This window comes from Saccopteryx leptura, chromosome 1 (assembly GCF_036850995.1).
Source record: "Saccopteryx leptura isolate mSacLep1 chromosome 1, mSacLep1_pri_phased_curated, whole genome shotgun sequence".
NCBI classification, from domain to species: domain Eukaryota; kingdom Metazoa; phylum Chordata; class Mammalia; order Chiroptera; family Emballonuridae; genus Saccopteryx; species Saccopteryx leptura.
In genome coordinates this window covers 126883217-126903438 of record NC_089503.1, presented here as the reverse complement: position 1 = coordinate 126903438, position 20222 = coordinate 126883217, and positions in this window count along the sequence as shown.

Genomic DNA, 20222 nt, shown 5'->3' with positions numbered 1-20222 from the left:
TGGGCTCAAGCCAGCAACCATGGGGTCATGTCTATGATCCCACACTGAAGCCAGTGACCTCACTCTCAAGCTGTTGAGCCCACACTCAAGCCAGATGAGTCCATGCTAAAGCCGGCAACCTCAGGGTTTTAAACCTGGGTCCTCTGCATCCCAGTACGACGCTCTATCCATTGCGCCACCACCTGGTCAGGTTTAAAAGGTACCTTTAACTCTTAATACAGGAATATATTTAACATATTTCAAATGTATGATTAGGTGATTTCTAAAGTCTTTTATGCCCTTACAATTTTGTGATTGTATCCAACAACAATTATTACACCAAAATAATGAAGCACAGATATTTGCTTTGCATACTTCCTGGTTAGCACACTTCCATGGAATAAAAGGGAAGGTGTGCAATTCACAAAAGTTTATCTCTCAACAGTAAGAAGAGCTTGCTTTATAAGAGGAAATGATGAATAAATCTGATGTGTTAACTTAGATGGCATTCTTGGACAGAAGAAAGGCATTAGGGAAAACTAAGAAAATCTAAATAAGGTATGGAATTTAGTTAATAAAAATGTATCAATATTGGCCCTGGCCGGTTGGCTCAGTGGTAGAGCGTCGGCCTGGCGTGAGGGAGTCCCGGGTTCGATTCCCGGCCAGGGCACACAGGAGAAGCGCCCATCTGCTTCTCCACCCCTCCCCCTCTCCTTCCTCTCTGTCTCTCTCTTCCCCTCCCGCAGCAAGGCTCCATTGGAGCAAGGATGGCCCGGGCACTGGGTATGGCTCCTTGGCCTCTGCCCCAGGCACTAGAGTGGCTCTGGTCACAAAAAAAAAAAGTATCAATATTGACTCATTAGTTATGCTAAATATATCATGGAATATAAATGTTAAGAAGAGGGGAAAGAGTTAATGGGAACTGCCCACAATAGTTTTGCAACATTTTTTTGAAATATAAAACTATGGTAAAATTAAATGTTTATTTTAAAAAATTAATGCTCCTTAAAATGCAAATGACTGAAAATGCATAGGTATTGGGTTTTCTTTCTTTTATTCTAAGGCTATCCAGGTAAGAATGTGATCAAAGGTATAAATGTCAGAAATATTTATATTATATTAAATTATAATCAAAACCTGTGAGTTACAAAATACAAATAAAATGAGCATAGTTCATGTTATAAAGGCAATTAATTCACAATATTCATCAATATATTTAAGAAAATATTGAGAATCAGTCATTGCCATAGTTTCAACCCCAAATCATTTTTATTGGTAGTGTTTTTCAATGTTCAAGATTAATGTTAAGTCATGGGAGTAGCTTTATTTATTTATTTGTTTTTATTTTTCTTAAGTGAGAAGTGGGGAGGCAGAGGGACAGACTCCCCACATGTGGCCCAACTGGGATTCACCCAGCAAGACTCCTACTGGGTGATGCTCTGCCCATCTGGGGCTGTTGCTCCATTGCTCGGCAACCAGACTAATTTAGTGGCTGAAACAAGGCCACTGAGTCATCCTCAGAGCCCAGGGCCAACTTGCTCTAACCAAGCTATGGCTGTAGAAGGGCAAGAGAGATAAAGAGAGAAGAGTGAGAGTGAGGGATGGAGAACCAGATGGTCTCTTCTCCTGTGTGCCGTGACCGGGAATCAACCCAAGACATACGTATGCTAGTACGATGCTCTAGCACTGAGCCAATCAGCTAGGACCAGGAGTAGCTTTATTATAAAATGAATAAAATATTTTAAGATAGGCAAGAAGTTTTTTTATGGGATTCCACTTATGGATTTAGATTCCCTTTCTACATAGTGTGGAAATTTAAGCTTTTAGTAACTACACTAAATAAACTGTACTAACCAAAGACTCTAGAGGCATGTTTTTTTAATAAATAACCTCTAACCACATTCAATTATCTAAAGTGATGACAAAGCAAAGCCTCACATCTTCAGGCTCCGCCAGACCACACACCATATTTTACTCAGCAAGACGCTACTTTGAACAATTAGTTATCCATCATAAATTAAGCCTAATTAGAGGTTAAGCATGAGAGATAAAGAAAAAATGAAAAAATATTCTTCAAGGCTGGATTTCACTGAGAATCCATCATAGAGACATTTTAATACACAAAAATATCAAAAGAATTTTTAAAAATTGCAAAATAACTTGGATTTATGGAATACTTTTAAGCTCTCTTTTGGATGTAGATATTATAAATTGAAGGGTCATTTTCTATATTCCCTGTAATATAAAATGGTTGCACCTGTGTTAAAATGCTGATTATATGCTTATAAGAGAGCAAATGTTCCCTTTACTGTTCCTTTGTTCTAAATAAATTCTTATTGAGAGAAGTCACTTCCTTGATTCACAAATGTGAATTAATATTTGCATCAATGGCTTCTATGGCTCATAGAATTTTTTTTGGCTTGAATGGTTTCCGAGGATAAAATTCTAGTGTAACAGATATTCTAGTAAAAGCTTAGTTAATTTTAAAGGATTTTGAAGAATTGAAAACACTTAGTGAAACAGAAGAATATCACTCCTTTCCCTAGATAATGCTGTAAAAAATATAACCAAATAAAATACACTAAATACCATTAGTGACATTTAGTGTTTTGACAGTTCCATGTTCACCATATGAACATAATGTGAGGATTTCATTACACAGTGGGGATCCATCACTAATAACAGTGGCAGAACAGTAAGAACAGTGCAGGGTGGTTCGTCCTATTCCAGTCTCCACTCTGCTGACTTGCGATGTGGTTTTAGGTAAGCGATTGAACTTGGTGCATTTACTTTTAATTTTATCCAGTGAAATAGGGATAACATTGTGCCCACCTCAGAGGATTGTTACTGTTGCTATTTTTGTCATATCTTTTACCACTGCACATGTTTAAAAACCTACTTCATAGTGTTATGTGTTCTTTAAAAAGTCCATTTTCTTTTAAATTTTATACAAGAAGAAAGAGCACACTATCTTTTATATTTAATCATCCACTTGCCGTGTACAGCACTCATACTTCTTACCAGTGGATGCACGTATCCGGCAGCCTCCTGCCCAGCCTGAAGGACAGAAGTAACCCTTCTCCTGGCACCCGTCAGCAGCAGCAAGTCATCTGGGCTTCTGTTAACATGGAGATCTTGTGATTTCTTCCTCACTTTGGGAGGATATTATTGGCTGATAAATTTTTCCTTTTTAACTTCCAGCACTTGAAAATGCATTTCTATTATCTTCTGTGAAATGAGCAGTTATTCCAATCTTTGCGTGCCTAGACATAATGTGTTTTATTTTTCTCTGGCTGCTTTTAAGGTCTTTTCTTTCTTTTCTTTAACTTTGGTTTATAGCATTTTACCTGTGGTGTACTCAGTATTGTTCTTTTCATTTTTTCTTTTAGATTTTATTTATTCATTTTTAGAGAGAAAGGAGAGAAAGAGAGTAAGAGGAGCAAGAAGCATCAACTCTCATATGTGCCTTGACCAGGCAAGCCCAGGATTTAGAACGCGGAACCTCAGCTTTCCAGGTCTATGCATTATCCACTGCGCCACCACAGGTTAAGCCTTTTATTCTTTGCATATGTATTTTGCTTGAGTCCCACCAAGATTCTTGCATGCATAAGTAAGTTCTTTTTTTCATCAATTTTGAAAGGTTGTTGATATTATTTCTTTGAATACTTTTTGGTTTCAATTGTATACTTTTATTTTTCTGAAGAATAGTTATATGTATGTTAGATAATTTGATATCTCTAATTCCCTGAAGAGCTGCTCAATTATTTTCAATCTATCCTTCAAATTGTATAACTTCTATATTTATATGTGTATTTTAATATGGTATGTAATACTGTGGACTTTATATTTAAATATAAATATAAAAATAATAAGATATATTTTATATAAAATATTTGTTTTATATACTATTAATATAATATATATTAATATACTATATAAAACATTATATATTGCATATAATATAAATATATTTCATGTTATATATTTAATATTTTTATATAGAAATATTTGTATTTTATATTTATACTCATGTAAATATAAATGATATTAGGTGACAATATGTATGCACATTTTTCTGGGATTCTATTTTTGCTTTAAATAATATAAATTAATGTATTTTTATGCCTATGAGGCTTAGTTACTATATGTATTGTTTTGCAGACAAAAAGTATAGCACTATTATTAGTATTCATTTTCAATAGAATTGTTTTTCCCCACTTTCTAAACTCACACATGACAATACAACCTACTTTGGTCAATGAAATGTTAGTGAAAGTGAAACGAGACAGTTCCAGGCTGACTTTAAGAGCGAGAGTATTTGTCATCATATTCTCTCTTCTCTCTGCCTTGTTTATCCATCAGTGTTCCAGAAAGTTGAAGTCTCATCAAGCTGAGTTTGGCATGAAAATGATAGCCATGCAAAGCAAAGACCTATAATGATTTAAATGAGGAATAACTATTTGTTGTTTTAATCAATGAGATGTGTCACTTGTTTCTGTAGCAAAGTGTTCATTCTAATTAATACCAATGATAACATATATATTTATTCATTATTATTTTAGAATAACTTAACAGTTTTCAATATATTCCATTAGTTTTTTTGTTAATTACATAAAATAACTCAAAGTTATGCTCACTTTGAGATTATGAAATCATCCTCTTCAAGAAGATTTATGTAAAAAGGGCATTTTAGTGCCTGTTATAGAATAATTTATGTCAACCTTTTTCTAATGAAGAACAAGTAATCATTTCTAGCTTTAATCTATTAATAGTAGTCTAATGAAAATATTTTGCATAAATATTTGACATGACTTCTAATTAATTTCACATCATAAATGCATAGAGTAAGACTCCTAAATTAAAGATAATAATGATATTTAAGCTTGATTACAAATAATATCTCAGAAGGATTGCATGAATTTATTTTTCCACTAGCATCTATACTGGAATTTCAATACAATGTTACTATTATTAAATGTCATTTTTCCTTTAGTAAAATATTTAGATAGATGATAGATAGATAAATAGATAGATAGATAGATAGATAGATAGATAGATATATAACATATGTATTGTAACAGGGGTGAAGGTACTCACATAAATAAAAAGTACATAAAATATATGTGGATATACATATATACTTTTGAAATATTGCCTAAATTTTGTGAGCAGTATATATACACACACATATACACCCTCTTACACACACAGTTACATGCACACATATCTTTAACCTAAACATTAAAATACACAGACTTGCTCTCATCACATATACCATTAGTATGCCTACACATATAATTTTTGGCTATTTTTAACACAGTTAGAAATTAATTTGGTCAGTTCTGTTTTATTGTACCCTCTACCTTCTCATACTCCCTCATCCATTGGAGTACTTTAATGCAAACCCCAGATATTATATCATTTACCCATAAATTCTACACTATGAATCTCTAACAGGAGGGATGTAATGTCATCATTGCTATCAACAAATTATAGTTCTTTCTTAATACTATTTAATATTCACTCATTGTTCAAAGTTTCCCAAGTGTCACACACACACACACACACACACACATGTGTGTATATATATATATATATATATATATATATATATATATATATATGCTTTTTGACAAGAGACAGTAAGTCAGAGAGAGGGACAGATAGGGACAGACAGGAAGGGAGAGATATGAAAATCATCAATTCTTTGTTGTGGCTCCTTAGTCTCCTTAGTTGTTCATTGATTGCTTTCTCATATGTGCCTTGACCAGGAGGCTATATCAGAGAGTGTGACCCCTTGCTCAAGCCAGTGACCTGTTTGGGTTCAAGTCAGTGACCTTCGGCTTTAAGCCAGCAACCTTTGGGCTCAAGCCAGTGACCATGGGGTCATGTCTATGATACATGCTCAAGCTAGAGAGTCCCTGCTCAAGCTGGTGAGCCCATGCTCCAGTTGGATGAGCCTGCACTCAAGGCAGCAGCAACTTTGGGGTTTCAAACCTGGGTCCTCTGCATCCCAGTCTGAAGCTCTATCCACTGAGCCACCTCCGGATCAGGCTCACAAATATTTTTTGTCTTAGACATTTATTTTTGTTGTTTTCTGGCCCTCCCAATGAAATTTTAGATTAAAAATTATTTCAAGTAAGGCTGCAATTAATATGCTATTCACCCTAACTGGGTAACTCAGTTGGTTAATGCCTCATCCTGATATACCAGTGCTGTAGGTTTGATCTCAGGTCAGGGTTTATTCAAGAATCAACCAGTGAATGAATAAATAAGTAGAACAACAAATTGATCTCTCTCTCTCATTCTCTCTCTCAAGTCAATAAATAAAATTATTTTAAATATTTGTGTATATATGCTTGTAAATATAAGATTCATTGTATCTTTGGTCTCTACAGAAAAGTGGAGGGCTTAGCCCATTTAAGTATTTAATATCATAACGATTATAAGGTTTGATTGAATTATATCTTTGACTTATTTTATATTTTGATACATATCAATCTCATTAATATTATTTTATATAACTTTTCATTCAAATATTAGCCTATTTCTAAACTTAAACAAATATATATTAATATAAACTATATAATTTATATGTACATATATAAATATTTACATATGTAGTAGAAAAGTTATAAATAAGTTACAAATATAGTATATTTAACTGCACTTTCTGTTAAAATCTCCCTTTGAACATCTCTGAGTAGAGCCCCTTTTTTAATGGTTCCCCCTCCCCGGTCAACCCACCTCATCCCAGCCTCTCTCTAAGGGGCAGGCTGCTATGCTCAGCAGCCGGTTTCCTGCTCAGTATGATTTGGGCTCTTCCTCTTCTGTCTTCTCATCAGCTTTAAGCAGGGGGACATGTTTTTGTTTTTGTTTTTGCTTTTTACTTATTACCGAATGAAATCACCATTTGAATTATAAAACTTTATAAAAATTTTAAGTGTTATAATTTTTTATGTTAAAGTAAAATGTTAAAGTTGATTTATTTCCCTTCATACAGTAGGCCTTAAGAAATGGAACTCTGCATCTTCTCTCAAACTTCCAGTCCCTAACCATTTTTGTAGTGTTTCTTCTTAATTTCATCACCTCTCGGGGCTCTTCACCAGTACATCACTGGGAAGATTCAATGTCCTAAGGCTCCGTGGTAAGTTAGTCCTACTTGTCCTTGCTAGCCAGACACATTCTGCTCTCAGGTGCACCCTTCACACTGAGCTTTTGGCTGCACTTCTTGCCCTCACTTCCTTTTTGATGCAGGATGGAGTTCTTGCAGAGTTGGGAATCCCAGATACACCATTACTGGTTCAGACATAGCAGTTGTTAGAAGCACCCCAAGCTATACAGTCCCCCCTCCTTCCTGCAAACAACTTCCATGGACGGTCACCTCCACAGGTTATGCAGCCGCCAGGAAGCAGAGGTGTAGAATCGACTGATGTCTGCTCTTCTCTGTGGGCTGAGGACCCGAGTTTGGTTCACCCTACTTTCCACTATGTGTAACCACAGCAAGGCTGCTTTGGGGAAGAAGGATCACAACAGCTCTCAAACTTGAGTTGGGTCTTCCAGCATCTTCTGTGGCTTCCAGCACCCAGGCATAGCGAAAGGACCTATGCTGCAAGCCCCACCCCACACATGGCTGCCACCCAGACTCCTGCAGTTTGTGTGCTTCTGAATTTGCAGCCAGAAGTGGCCAGGTGGCAGGAGAAACCACTGCAACATTATTAGTAAAACACTGTGCTCAAAGTAAAGTTATATTCACTTTAGCAAATGTTGGAACATGCAGCAAGGCAATCCTGGGTCCTGAGCAAAGAAAAACCCATGCCTCCTCTTGTCTTCTTAGGCAGCCATGTTTTCATGACAGCCAGCTTCCTGATGGGTCAGAGAATCAGGCAGAATATTATATGTTAAAAAAATAATTCAGGGGCTAAAGACTATTAGAAGTAAGCGAGTGTGTGAACACTCTACCTCTCAGGACCTTCCTTCTCAGGACGGGGCTGGACTTTCACCAACACGGCTGTCTTAAGGACTCCACAAGTAAACTTTGGCATAGGGGTATGGGATACAAGAAGCCAATGCACTCTGGGTAGGAATATTGCAAAGAGCTACAAAATGTTGGTCAACCTTTTTGAACTCTCTGTCTCTTTACCAGGAGGCAAGACAAAAAGAGGAACTTGCAGGGAAAGAGTAAAGCTTTCTTCTAACCCATTTATTTTTCACCTGCCTTTTTGTCATGGGCACTTGCTAGCATTAAACCACCAGTTGTTCCCCTGTTTTATCTCAGGTTTAGTTGTGTTAGTTAATGTATCTCATCTCCATTAATTGATGCAGTGCTGCAGACTTTCCAAGCTGCCGCCATCAATCAAGTATTCCCCCTTGAACACCTGTTTCCCTGCAGGCAGGATTATCGTTAGAGTACACCAGCCATAAGGAGATGTCTTGAACCCTGAAACATAGTGTTTCTGGAAAGCAGTGCTGCTTATCTCCAAGGCTTTAGAAGAAATCAAACATTTACCTCCTTGGCACGTTCACAGCTCATCCAGGTCAAAGTGAGCCTTGCATATTTCCGTCTTCTCCCTGACTGCCCCATTGGCTTTGGACGATGCAGAGTGATCGCAGCATCACCCACAGTCTCAGCTCCCATCCCCCCTGTTAAAATACAAGCACTTTTCCTGATTCCAGTCAGTTCCTCAAGAAAGCAGTTTTTCTGTCTTATGACAATGCTTCTCAAACTTTTCCTCCTGACTCAAACCTTAGGACAGAGAGAGAAATGGAACCACTGAGATATCAGGTGAAAGTATAACTTCAGAGAAACTAAAACTCCTGCTTGAAACTTCATGTTTCCCCAGTAAATGTCATGAGAATTTTGTACCATGTGCCATTATACATTTATTTCTTTAGATAAATAATATTTAGTTTGACTCATCCTCAAGCAAAATTAATTCTACCTGAAAATTTCCCATCTTTATCATGTGACTTGTGGTCTTCCCTGACATGTGTGGACCCCATTTTTAAAGTTCAGGGTTTAAGGTTTATAGTTTCTCTTATTAGGAAATATCCCTGAAGTGGCATATCAAGGAATGATTTATTAGTCAATTACAGTTTAGTATGAATAAGTTTGATAGAAGTGTCCCAGGAAGGTGCAATTATGAAAATCCTAAGAGAAGAGAATAGATGATGTTGAGTGAAGACAGTGACACAGATCCAGACAGGATAACAACTGCATGATTATAAAGCAACACACATCCAACTACTATTTTAGGAATTAGTATTAGGGAGTCAAAGCTGGCCTTACAGTTAAATTAAGGTAATTTTTCCCTGGCTGGTTGGCTCAGCGGTAGAGCATCAGCCCAGCGTGTGGAAGTCCCGGGTTCGATTCCTGGCCAGGGCACACAGGAGAAGTGCCCATCTGCTTCTCCAAACTTTCCCCCCCTTTTCTTTCTATCTCTTTCTTCCTCTCCCATAGCCAAGGTTCCATTGGAGCAAAGTTGGCCCAGGCACTGAGGATGGCACCATGGCCTCTGCCTCAGGCACTAGAATAGCTCCAGTTGCAACAAAGCAATGCCCCAGATGGGCAGATCATCGACTCCTAGTGGGCATGCCAGGTGGCTCCCGGTTGGGCGCATATGAGAGTCTGTCTCTCTATCTCCCCACTTCTCTCTTCAGAAAAATACAAAAAAAAAACACATTAAGGCAATTTTAATAGCTTCTCGAGCAGTTCTTTTAATTTTACAAATCACACTCTAATCACAGTTAATAATAAAAAGTAGAACACAGTCCCAACCTAAAATGAGATGTGGCCTAATAAGAAACTGATATAAATGACTGATGCAAATGCAAGGCCATCTGAGTATAATTCACAAAGTTGGCACAACTATCTGATTGAAGAGATCATCTATGAGTTCAGTTCACAGAGAAGGAAACATGGAACATCTTAAAAAGTTATAATTATATTTAACAGCCACATATAGGTGGTGTGAAAGCATAGGAGATGGATAGACTAAACCATATAAAGTGGTAGAGGAGAAAAGCTCATGACACATTTGGGAAATCACCTATGTTTTAAATAAGCTTTATTCTTAGAGCCATTTTAAGTCCACAGCAAAATCAAGCAGACAGTACAGAGGTTCCCACATACCCTGCCCTCACATATGCGTAGCCTCCCCCATTATGACCATCCTCCCCCAGAGTGACACCTTTATTTTAACTGATGAACCCATCTTGAAATATTAGTATCACCCACAGTCCGTAGTTAACATTAGGGTTCACTCTTGGTGTTGTAGCTGCTGTAGGTTTTAACTAATGTATAATGACATGTATCACTATTATAGTGCCATACAGAACAGTTTCACTGCCCTAAAAATCCTTTGTGCTCTGCCTAATCAACCTTCCTCCCATTAACCCCTGGCAGCCACTGATCTTTTTACTGTCTTCAGAATGTCATATAGTTGGGAGTCATACAGTATGTAGCTTCTTCAAATTGGCTTCTTTCAGGCTTTAAAGATTCTTTTATTTCTTTTCATGGCTTGATAGCTCATTTCTTTTAAGCACTGAATAATATTCCATGGACCAGTTTATTTAGCCATCACTCACTGAAGGACATCTTGATTCTTTCAAGTTTTTAGCAGTTATGAATAAAGCTATTATAAACATGTGTACAGGTTTTTGTGTGGGCATAAGATTTTAATACATGTGGGTAAATACCAAGGGAAATACTGCTGGATCATTAGGCAAAAGTATATTTAGTTTTGTAAAAGAATCCACCAAACTGTCTTCCAAAGTGGCTGTATCATTTTGAATTTCCACCAGTGATCTTAACAGCCCTTTCAGAAAGACCACATCATTCGATCAGATCCCTGATCTAAGTATCCTCCTCTTTTTTTTCAAAGATCAATTCATTTCAGGTTATAAAAAGAAAGAGCACAGAGTTTTTCTTACAGCCTTCTATTTTGGGGCACTACTTTGGCTTTTGAGGCCCACTCGCCCCTTCCTTGTTCCCTCCCAATATGCCCCTACCCCCTTTCTTCTCCTAGTCTCTCTCTGCCTAGTCTCTCCTAAGTCTGCCTCTCCTCCTGTATCTTCTTGGTCCCTTCCCACACTTCTCTGTTTCCTCTTTGATCCCATCCCCTCTTCACTCACTTCCCTGCCCCACCCATCTCTTGCTACACATCCCCTTTCCTCCCCCAAACCACTGCTCTCCTCACTGGGACGGATGCTGCACAGAGGGCTGCTAGCATCTCAGTGGTGATCAAGGTGGGGAGCCCCTAACTATGCCCTGAAGCGTGGCTCTGCCCAAGGCTCCCCAGGTGGGTCAGCATACATGCATGTTGCTAACACTGTATTTTCTCTTCTTTACATGTCCTTTGGTTCTTGGAGAAAAGGCACTTTCTCAAACCTGTCAGTCTCTATCTACCTTTCCAGAAATTAAAGTCAAAGCTCACAGAAGTGGATTTGTACCATATTCCACCCCCTCTCCCAGAAGTGCTTTTGGAAGTCTGGCACTACAATGGCTTTTGGCATCCTGCAGCCCCGAATGTTCCAGGAGGGGTTTTGATGCTCCAACTGTAGCAAAACAGCACCAGGCTATGAGCAACAGACTCTGTCCATATCTTCGGGGGTCATAACCCTTCATTTCTGCCCCCAGCCAAGCAGAAGCAATAGCAGGTGTGCATACTCCTGAGTGCTCAGAGGGTGAATGATGAATAAGAGTCATACACACACACACACACACACACACACACACACACACACACACACGTGCATGTGCGCACACACACACATGTCCAAAACAACTTTTCAAGGTAGAAAAAATTGTTTTCTAACTTCTGTAATCTTCATGGTTATGTCTCTAACAGTGGACATTTTTTTCAAATTATTGGGTAAATTGGAAGTTTTGTTGTCTTCATCAATGCTATTAAAGTGTGCCTTCAGTCTGGCCAGGAAAAGGAAATAGGACGACGACTGCGGCCCATTTACTAGTTGTGTAACTAGTAAATTCCCCCTCACCTGCAGGAAACCTGGTCAGGGCCTCACAGGCAAGAGCTGGCTGACTTCTTTCCAGAAGCTCTTCCATCTTTGAGAGAGTCCAGGTGGAGCAAGCAGCACTTTTGCCTTTCATGTGACAAGAGATAGGAGCCAACACAGCTTTCTGATCAAGTGATGTTTCCGACTTAGTATCACATAGAACCCGCCGGTTGCAATGTGCATTAGGGATGCAGGGAAGGGGTCTGAAAGGAGATATCTAGACGGCTATAGCAATGGAGCAGGGCTAAAATGAGACTAGGTGGCCCATCTGAAGTGCAGAAGTCTCACTGCAGTTAGATATGTTGGTGTTGAGCTCAGATAAGGGCCTAATATCCAAAATATATCAAGAACTCACAAAACTCAACAACAAACAAGCAAACAATCCAATAAAAAAAATAAGAAGAGGACATAAACAGACACTTCTCCCAAGAAGAAATACAAATGGCCAATAGATATATGAAAAGATGCTCATCTTCATTAGCCATTAGAGAAATGCAAATCAAAACTGCAATGAGATACCACCTCATACCTGTTAGATTAGCTGTTATCAACAAGACAGGTAATAAGTGCTGGAGAGGCTGTGGAGAAAAAGGAACCCTCATCCACTGTTGGTGGGAATGTAAAGTAGTACAACCATTATGAAAGAAAGTATGGTGGTTCCTCAAAAAATTAAAAATAGAACTACCATATGAACCTGCAATCCCTCAACTGGGAATATATCTCCAAAACTCAAAATCATTGGTACGTAAAGACACATGCAGCCCCATGTTCATCGCAGCATTGTTCACGGTGGCCAAGGCGTGGAAACAACCAAAATGCCCTTCAGTAGAAGATTGGATAAAGAAGATGTAGTACATATATACTGTTACTATGGAGTACTACTCAGCCATAAGGAATGATGACATACGATCATTTACAACAACATGGATGAATCTTGATAACATTATACTGAGTGAAATAAGTAAATCAGAAAAAACTAAGAACTGTATGATTCCATACAGAGGTGGGACATAAAAATGAGACTCATGGACATGGATAAGAGTGTGGTGGTTACCAGGAGGAGGGGAAGGAAGGAAAAGAAGGATGTGGGGGTAGGGAGGGTCATTAAGAAAACCAAATGAAGGGTGACAGAGGACGATTTGACTTTGGGCGATGGGTATACAACATAATCAAATGTCAAAATTATCTGGAGATGTTTTCTCTAAATCTATGTGCTCTAGTTGCCCTGGCCGGTTGGCTCAGTGGTAGAGCGTCGGCCTGGCGTGTAGAAGTCCTGGGTTTGATTCCCGGCCAGGGCACACAGGAGAAGCACCCATCTGCTTCTCCACCCCTCCCCCTCTCCTTCCTCTCTGTCTCTCTCTTCCCCTCCCGCAGCCGAGGCTCCACTGGAGCAAAGATGGCCCGGGCGCTGGGGATGGCTTCTCGGCCTTTGCCCCAGGCGCTAGAGTGGCTCTGGTCGCGGCAGAGTGATGCCCTGGAGGAGCAGAGCATCGCTCCCTGGTGGGCAGAGCGTCGCCCCCTGGTGGGCGTGCCGGGTGGATCCCGGTCGGGCACATGCGGGAGTCTGACTGTCTCTCCCCGTTTCCCGCTTCAGAAAAATACAGAAAAAATAAATAAATAAATAAATAAAATAAATAAATAAATAAATAAATCTATGTGCTCTAGTTGACCAAGGTCACCCCATTAAAATTAATTGTGTAAATAAAACTATAAAAAAATGATATGTTGGTGTTGGGGTGATGCACTGAGGACTACCCAGCTTGTTGTCAGGCGCACACAACTGTGTGACAAAATTCATCCCTGCACAGATGTTGGCTTGACCCCAGCTCATTTGAAACTTCCCAGTCCAGCCAATGGCCTCATCTCCATCTGCTGTTTCTGCCACAGGTCACCTTCCAAATGACACTGATGTCCAGGTGCCCTTCCCTTCCTGGCATTGCTAGAGACAGCTTTTTCATGGAAGCTGATTTATCTCTTGATAGATGTGAAAACAAATGCCTTTGTCCCCACTGCCACCTGTTTGGCCTGCGTTCCCACTCACTCGTTAGAGATGATGACAGGGCCAGACAGTAATTGAGGTCAGTAAGTCTCACTTCTTCTGTCATGCCTGGACAATGGCTCTGACTGCATTTTTTTTTTCACATGGACTTTCATTTAGAAGAGGTCACAGCAGAAACTGATGAAATTTAAAATAATCTGCAATGTTTAGATTTGACTTTTGAAATCCTGATTTGAGTCTGGTCATCACGGGCCACCAGCACTCTTGGGGGCTTCCTGGGAAAGAGGCTTATCTGTTTGAGAAGTTTAAGCCTTTTGTCTGCAAGAAGCTAAATAACATTTTTTAAAAAAATGTTTTTGAAAAGCAGTGCTTTCTTATAAATTTGTCAAATGAGGAAAATGGCAGGCACGCTGCTCTGGGCAGGAATGTACTGGGCAGGGACGCTAGTCCTGAAGCCACAGAGCTTGGGGTCAGGCCAGCGTGCAGATCACCCACCTCTCACCCACAATGTACCTGCCACAGTCAGAATTAATTGTTGCTATTGCACTTTTGGTCCCTGGGTAGACATCACAGAGAATCTGTGTTGAGGAATTTGCACAGCTAAAATCCATACTAGGATGAAGAGTCCCATGCCTGGCCTCCCTTCCCCCACAGAGACTTCAGTTTATTCATTCTGGGATCAGGTCTGGGCACTGAAATAAAACAATAAAAATAAATTTAAAAAACTCCACCAGAATTATATATCCCTGATATCACGTAAGGTGGGTGTTCAGTCTCAGGCAATTGTTGAAAGGTTCTTTTTTCTTCTGAAGTGATAAAGACTGATTTAAAAAACGAGAGTAAGGCAATTCTGTTCACATTTACTCTCCAGGTTTCCAGTTACTTCTGGATAACTGGAAAGGTTTCTGGGTTCAGTGGGATGTTGTATTGAGTCCCAGCACTCTTTCCTTCCCTGGAAATGCTCTTCCCTTCCCACAGGTGTCCTTCCCTTCCCAAAGGAGACCTTCCCTTCCCAGGGGTGCCCTTCCCTTCCCAGGGGAGACCTTCCCTTCCCAGTGGAGACCTTCCCTTCCCAGGGGTGCCCTTCCCTTCCCAAAGGAGACCTTCCCTTCCCAGGGGTACCCTTCCCTTCCCAAAGGAGACCTTCCCTTCCCAGGGGTGCCCTTCCCTTCCCAAAGGAGACCTTCCCTTCCCAGGGGTGCCCTTCCCTTCCCAAAGGAGACCTTCCCTTCCCAGGGGTGCCCTTCCCTTCCCAGGGGAGACCTTCCCTTCCCAGGGGTGCCCTTCCCTTCCCAGGGGTGCCCTTCCCTTCCCAGGGGAGACCTTCCCTTCCCAGGGGTGCCCTTCCCTTCCCAGGGAAGACCTTCCCTTCCCAGGGGTGCCCCTCCCTTCCCAAAGGAGACCTTCCCTTCCCAGGGGTGCCCTTCCCTTCCCAGGGGAGACCTTCCCTTCCCAGGGGTGCCCTTCCCTTCCCAGGGAAGACCTTCCCTTCCCAGGGGAGACCTTCCCTTCCCAGTGGAGACCTTCCCTTCCTAGGGGTGCCCTTCCCTTCCCAGGGGAGACCTTCTCTTCCCAGGGGTTCCCCTCCCTTCCCTAGAAGTGTCCTTCCCTCCCCCAGGCGAGACCTTCCCTTCCCAGGGGTGCCCCTTTGTTCCCAGGGGTGCCCTTCCTCTCCCTAGTCAAGAAGTTATTTAAACCAGAAACCTGAAGAGTGAACGATTCCCCCAGGAGTGCTGAAGCCATCTGAGGGCTGACCCATAAAGGCCTTACTGTCCCCAACATGTAACCTGAAGGAGTTAGCTGCGTTACCATGGAGTTTTCTCTCAATCTGCATTCTTACCAACAGCGTCACTGTGGCATCATCGCTTCCTGAAAGGGGTTGGCATGTGACTGGTTTGGCCACTGAAATATGAATGAAGTGAAACACAGACTGCAGAGTGAAGTTCTAAGAGTCAGGGCATGATTTAGCACATTCCCATCTGCCCGCTGTGGTGATTGTAGAAACTCGTGCTGAGCGAAGCCTTCTTAGTGTGGACAAGGCAGGATTACTCTGGGCAAAGGATTCTTGACCACCCACCTTGTATAAATCAGAAACAAACCTTAACTGTTTAAACCACTGAGATTTGGAAGTTGTTTGTTACTAAAGCATCACATAGATTTTCTGACTGATGTATACCAACTTCTGCAACCTCCCGGGGAACATTTTAAATGCTTTGTCCCCTAATGATAGTGACTTAGCCAAATGCATGATGCCCATGATGATCCTAATAGAGTAACCTGTTTGACTTTCTAAAAAATATATCACTTTTCACAGGTAACAACTATAAAACACGTAAATGATGTCAACTTCCAATTTCTGGGATTTGGCCAGTGTGATTTACAGATATTAGTGTAACTCAGAGATTTCAGATTGTGAGACTGATAATTAACAATTAGATTCTTCAAAGATTGTGACTCTGACAGCCATCAATGAAGCATCAGAGCACTTTCCCTTTCTGTCATTTAGTGGTCAATGATTTGGAAATCAGAGCTGCAGGACTTGTAAGAGAAGCTCTATAGGAAGTCCATTCCTCCCTAGGAGGTTTAATGGTATTGGGTTTAACATTCCATACCAGAGGTTTGTTATTAACTTGGGCCTGAGGCAATGGCACACATCTGAGATCATATGCACAAAATCACATGAAATATTGAAACATCAAGGTTTGTTTAGGACAGCTGCTTGCTAATAAAGACACCTTACCAATGAACAAGTTTACCCTCTAACAGGAAGTTCCACCTGAGGCTGGAAGAATGAAGAAGACATTTGTAAATGAAGATGGAGAGCAGAGGAATTACTCTTAATTAAACATCAGTGAAGTATTTGCTGAAGCTCTGCTTCTGTAATGAAAAGTTTACCGGTTGTAAAGGGGGAACTCCTGGCTAATACCATCAGGGACTAATTTAAATTTAAAATTGCCATAGTACTTTGTTCAGTGTCCCTGCCATTTTAAAATGTGGTTCCTAGTATCTCTGCTCTTGGCTCATGCATTCCAAAACAGAGCAATGAGAGAGCAAACAGCACTCAAACTTTAGAATAACAGCAATGACCGCAGGATCTATGTTCAGCTGTTCTTTTTTTCGTGCTTAAGATGCTAAAATATTGTTACCTGCCAGAGTCCGAGCAGGGGCTATAGGTTGTCTGATAGGTAGGACCACATCTTTCTCTCTCAACACACTCCACAGTGTGTACTTGCTTTACAGAGATACATTTTTTTTCAATAAAATTGAAAAAAAAAAATCTATTTTGGATATTCCCAAAGAAGCTGTCAGGTATAAGTAAAACATCAAAAATAACAAAAGGACAATCACTGAATCTAGTAAGTTCAGGGTTGGAGTATGCAATACAGAAAGGCCAACTGAGTCAATGAGCTGACACTGGTCAGACATGGAATGTTGCAGTGTTAAAACTCCTCAGCCCGAGGACAGAGGTTGTGGGGTCTCACTCACTGGGCAGTCATTCAAACAGGGATCTGTTGGAACCTTCCGATGAAAGTTTATATCAAAGACATTTTTTACAGACCTAAACCCTAATTACCATGTGCTTCTACATGCAGGGTTCTTCTGTCCCCAGCAACAGAGTCAATGACATCTTGGATCATGGCGTCCTCCCTGTTCATCACAGGTATTTACTGTGTGCTTATGTGTTAGGACTGGAGATATAAAAATAAACAAGGCCACAACGTTTTCAAGGAGCCAGACCTGGGTGGCCCATGAGATGTGCGTTCTCCTTTCCTGGGAGCTCAGAGAAACTTAGTGGATCAGAATTACTTTGACAGAAGAACAGGCTGACGCCAGCACCTCTCACCCTTCCCAACAGGGAACTTCTCAATCCAGAGATTGTCCACTGGTAATAGTCATCATTAGAGCCATCATGAATGGGATCAGTGCCCTTATGAAAGAGACCCCAGAGACCTTTCTGGACCTTTCTTGCCCTGTGAGAACACAGTGAGAAGATGGCTGTCTGTGGACCAGATGTGGCCTTTCATCAGACACCAAACCTGACATTGGACTTTCAGCCTCTAGAACTATGAAAAACAGAATTTAGTTGTTTAAAGCCACTCAGTCTATGGTATTTTGTGACAGCTACCCTGAGCAGACTACGACAGGGATGTATGTATCTCTTCCATGCCTCAGCTCCCAAGTTCTCCCCAGTGAACCTATGTTCTACCTGCACCACCTGTTAGTTGTGTCTGAAAATAACCCATGTGCACAGTTCAAGAGGGGCAGAGACAAGTAAATGACCACTCTAGGTAGTGTTAATCAATATACAAACAACATAATGGTGTGTTGCAGAGAAAAGAGTCCAAATTCCCCCTGAAGCCTGTAGGAGAGTTTTACAAAGGACGTGGTCATTGGGTTGAGCCCTGAAGGGGAACAGGGTTTCAACGGATAGAGGAGGTGAAGGTATCTGGGGTGAAGCAGGGTCCGGAAGGAGTGGGTGCTTGGGTGATGAGAGGGTTTGGATGTCTGTGCTTTCAGTGGATCACATCTGCCCAGACAGCAAAGGGCACATGGGGTAAACTTGCACAGACTATGCCACAGCTTGCCCAGGAATAGCCATGTCAGTAGGACAGTTGTCACCAAGACATCCCAGATCATGGGGCTGCAATGGAACAAAGACTCATTTGAATATTTGTTAACAGTGGTTTGGCCTTCTCCTTCAAAGTGTTGTTTTTACTAAAGGGGAGAGTCTATAGCTCTGATATCTACCATACATATAAATTATTAAAGATCCATTTATATAAAAGGACACATATCTCCAAACGTTTTTTGGTTGCTATTTAGTGGTAATGTGTTGATTCCACTTCTTTTTCAGTACATGGACTTGTATTTCTCTTTCTGAAAGGTCTGAAGTTTGCACTTCTTGCTGGGATAGGTTCAAAGTTGTCTGTGTCGAAGGAAAAAATTAGATCACTTTAAAATTTCTAAGAAAATACCTGTGTTCAAATGCCAACTACATAATAATAATGTGACATTCTATAAAGAATTCTTATATTCTAGATGGCTTTCTGATATTATTTTAGCCGAATGAATACAGTGAAGGGGGAGACTAGAAAGGTCACCCAACTGCTTCTCCATATATTTTTCTCAAAAACACACAGTGCCTTTGACCTAAGGTAGGATTTTTAATTCAACTAAAAATTCCTTTGTACTGGCAAACAAAGGTTTTAAAGAATTGAGATTAGGTGAAAATTACAAACTTAATAATAAAACTCAACTTGAAATACTCTAGCTTCTGCTGATAGAACATGAATTGATAAAAGGGCAAGTTCATACATTGAATTAAATATGAATTTAATATTTTTTAATCTACCCTCTGATTCCAGCTGCCCTCTTTTCTTAACATGCAGTTCACACTGACCTTCTCAGATAACTGTTCCCAGCAGCCCGAAGAGGGCCAGGGGAGCATAGTACAATGAGCAGTATGCATTGCTATGGGAGAAACACCAACTTATTTCTTTTTTTTTTTTTCTTTTTTTTTTTTTTTTTTTGTATTTTTCTGAAGCTGGAAACGGGGAGAGACAGTCAGACAGACTCCCGCATGCGCCCGACCGGGATCCACCCAGCACGCCCACCAGGGGCGATGCTTTGCCCACCATGGGGCGATGCTCTGCCTCTCCCGGGCATCCCTCTGCCGCGACCAGAGCCACTCTAGTGCCTGGGGCAGAGGCCAAGAAGCCATCCCCAGCGCCCGGGCCATCTTTGCTCCAATGGAGCCTTGGCTGCTGGAGGGGAAGAGAGAGACAGAGAGGAAGGAGAGGGGGAGAGGTGGAGAAGCAGATGGGCGCTTCTTCTGTGTGCCCTGGCCGGGAATCGAACCCGGGTCCCCCGCATGCCAGGCCGACGCTCTACCACTGAGCCAACCGCCAACTTATTTCAAGCTAGCTAAATTTCAAACTGAAAGGCAAAATGAAGACATGCTTAGTCGAACAAAAACTGAGGCAACTTTTCACAAGCAGACCTTTAGTACAACTAAAGGGAAAGAAACTTTTCAGGTTGAAGAAAAATAATACTATGTGAGAACATGTATCTACATAAAGGAATGAATAGCCCTGAGAATGATAAATGTAGGGGCAAATAAAAGAGTTTAAAAATTTTATTTAAAAGATCAGTAGCTGTTTAGAGAAGCAACTCAGAAGTTTTTTAGTCTCAAGTTAACTTTACAGTCTTAAAAAAAATTGTATCT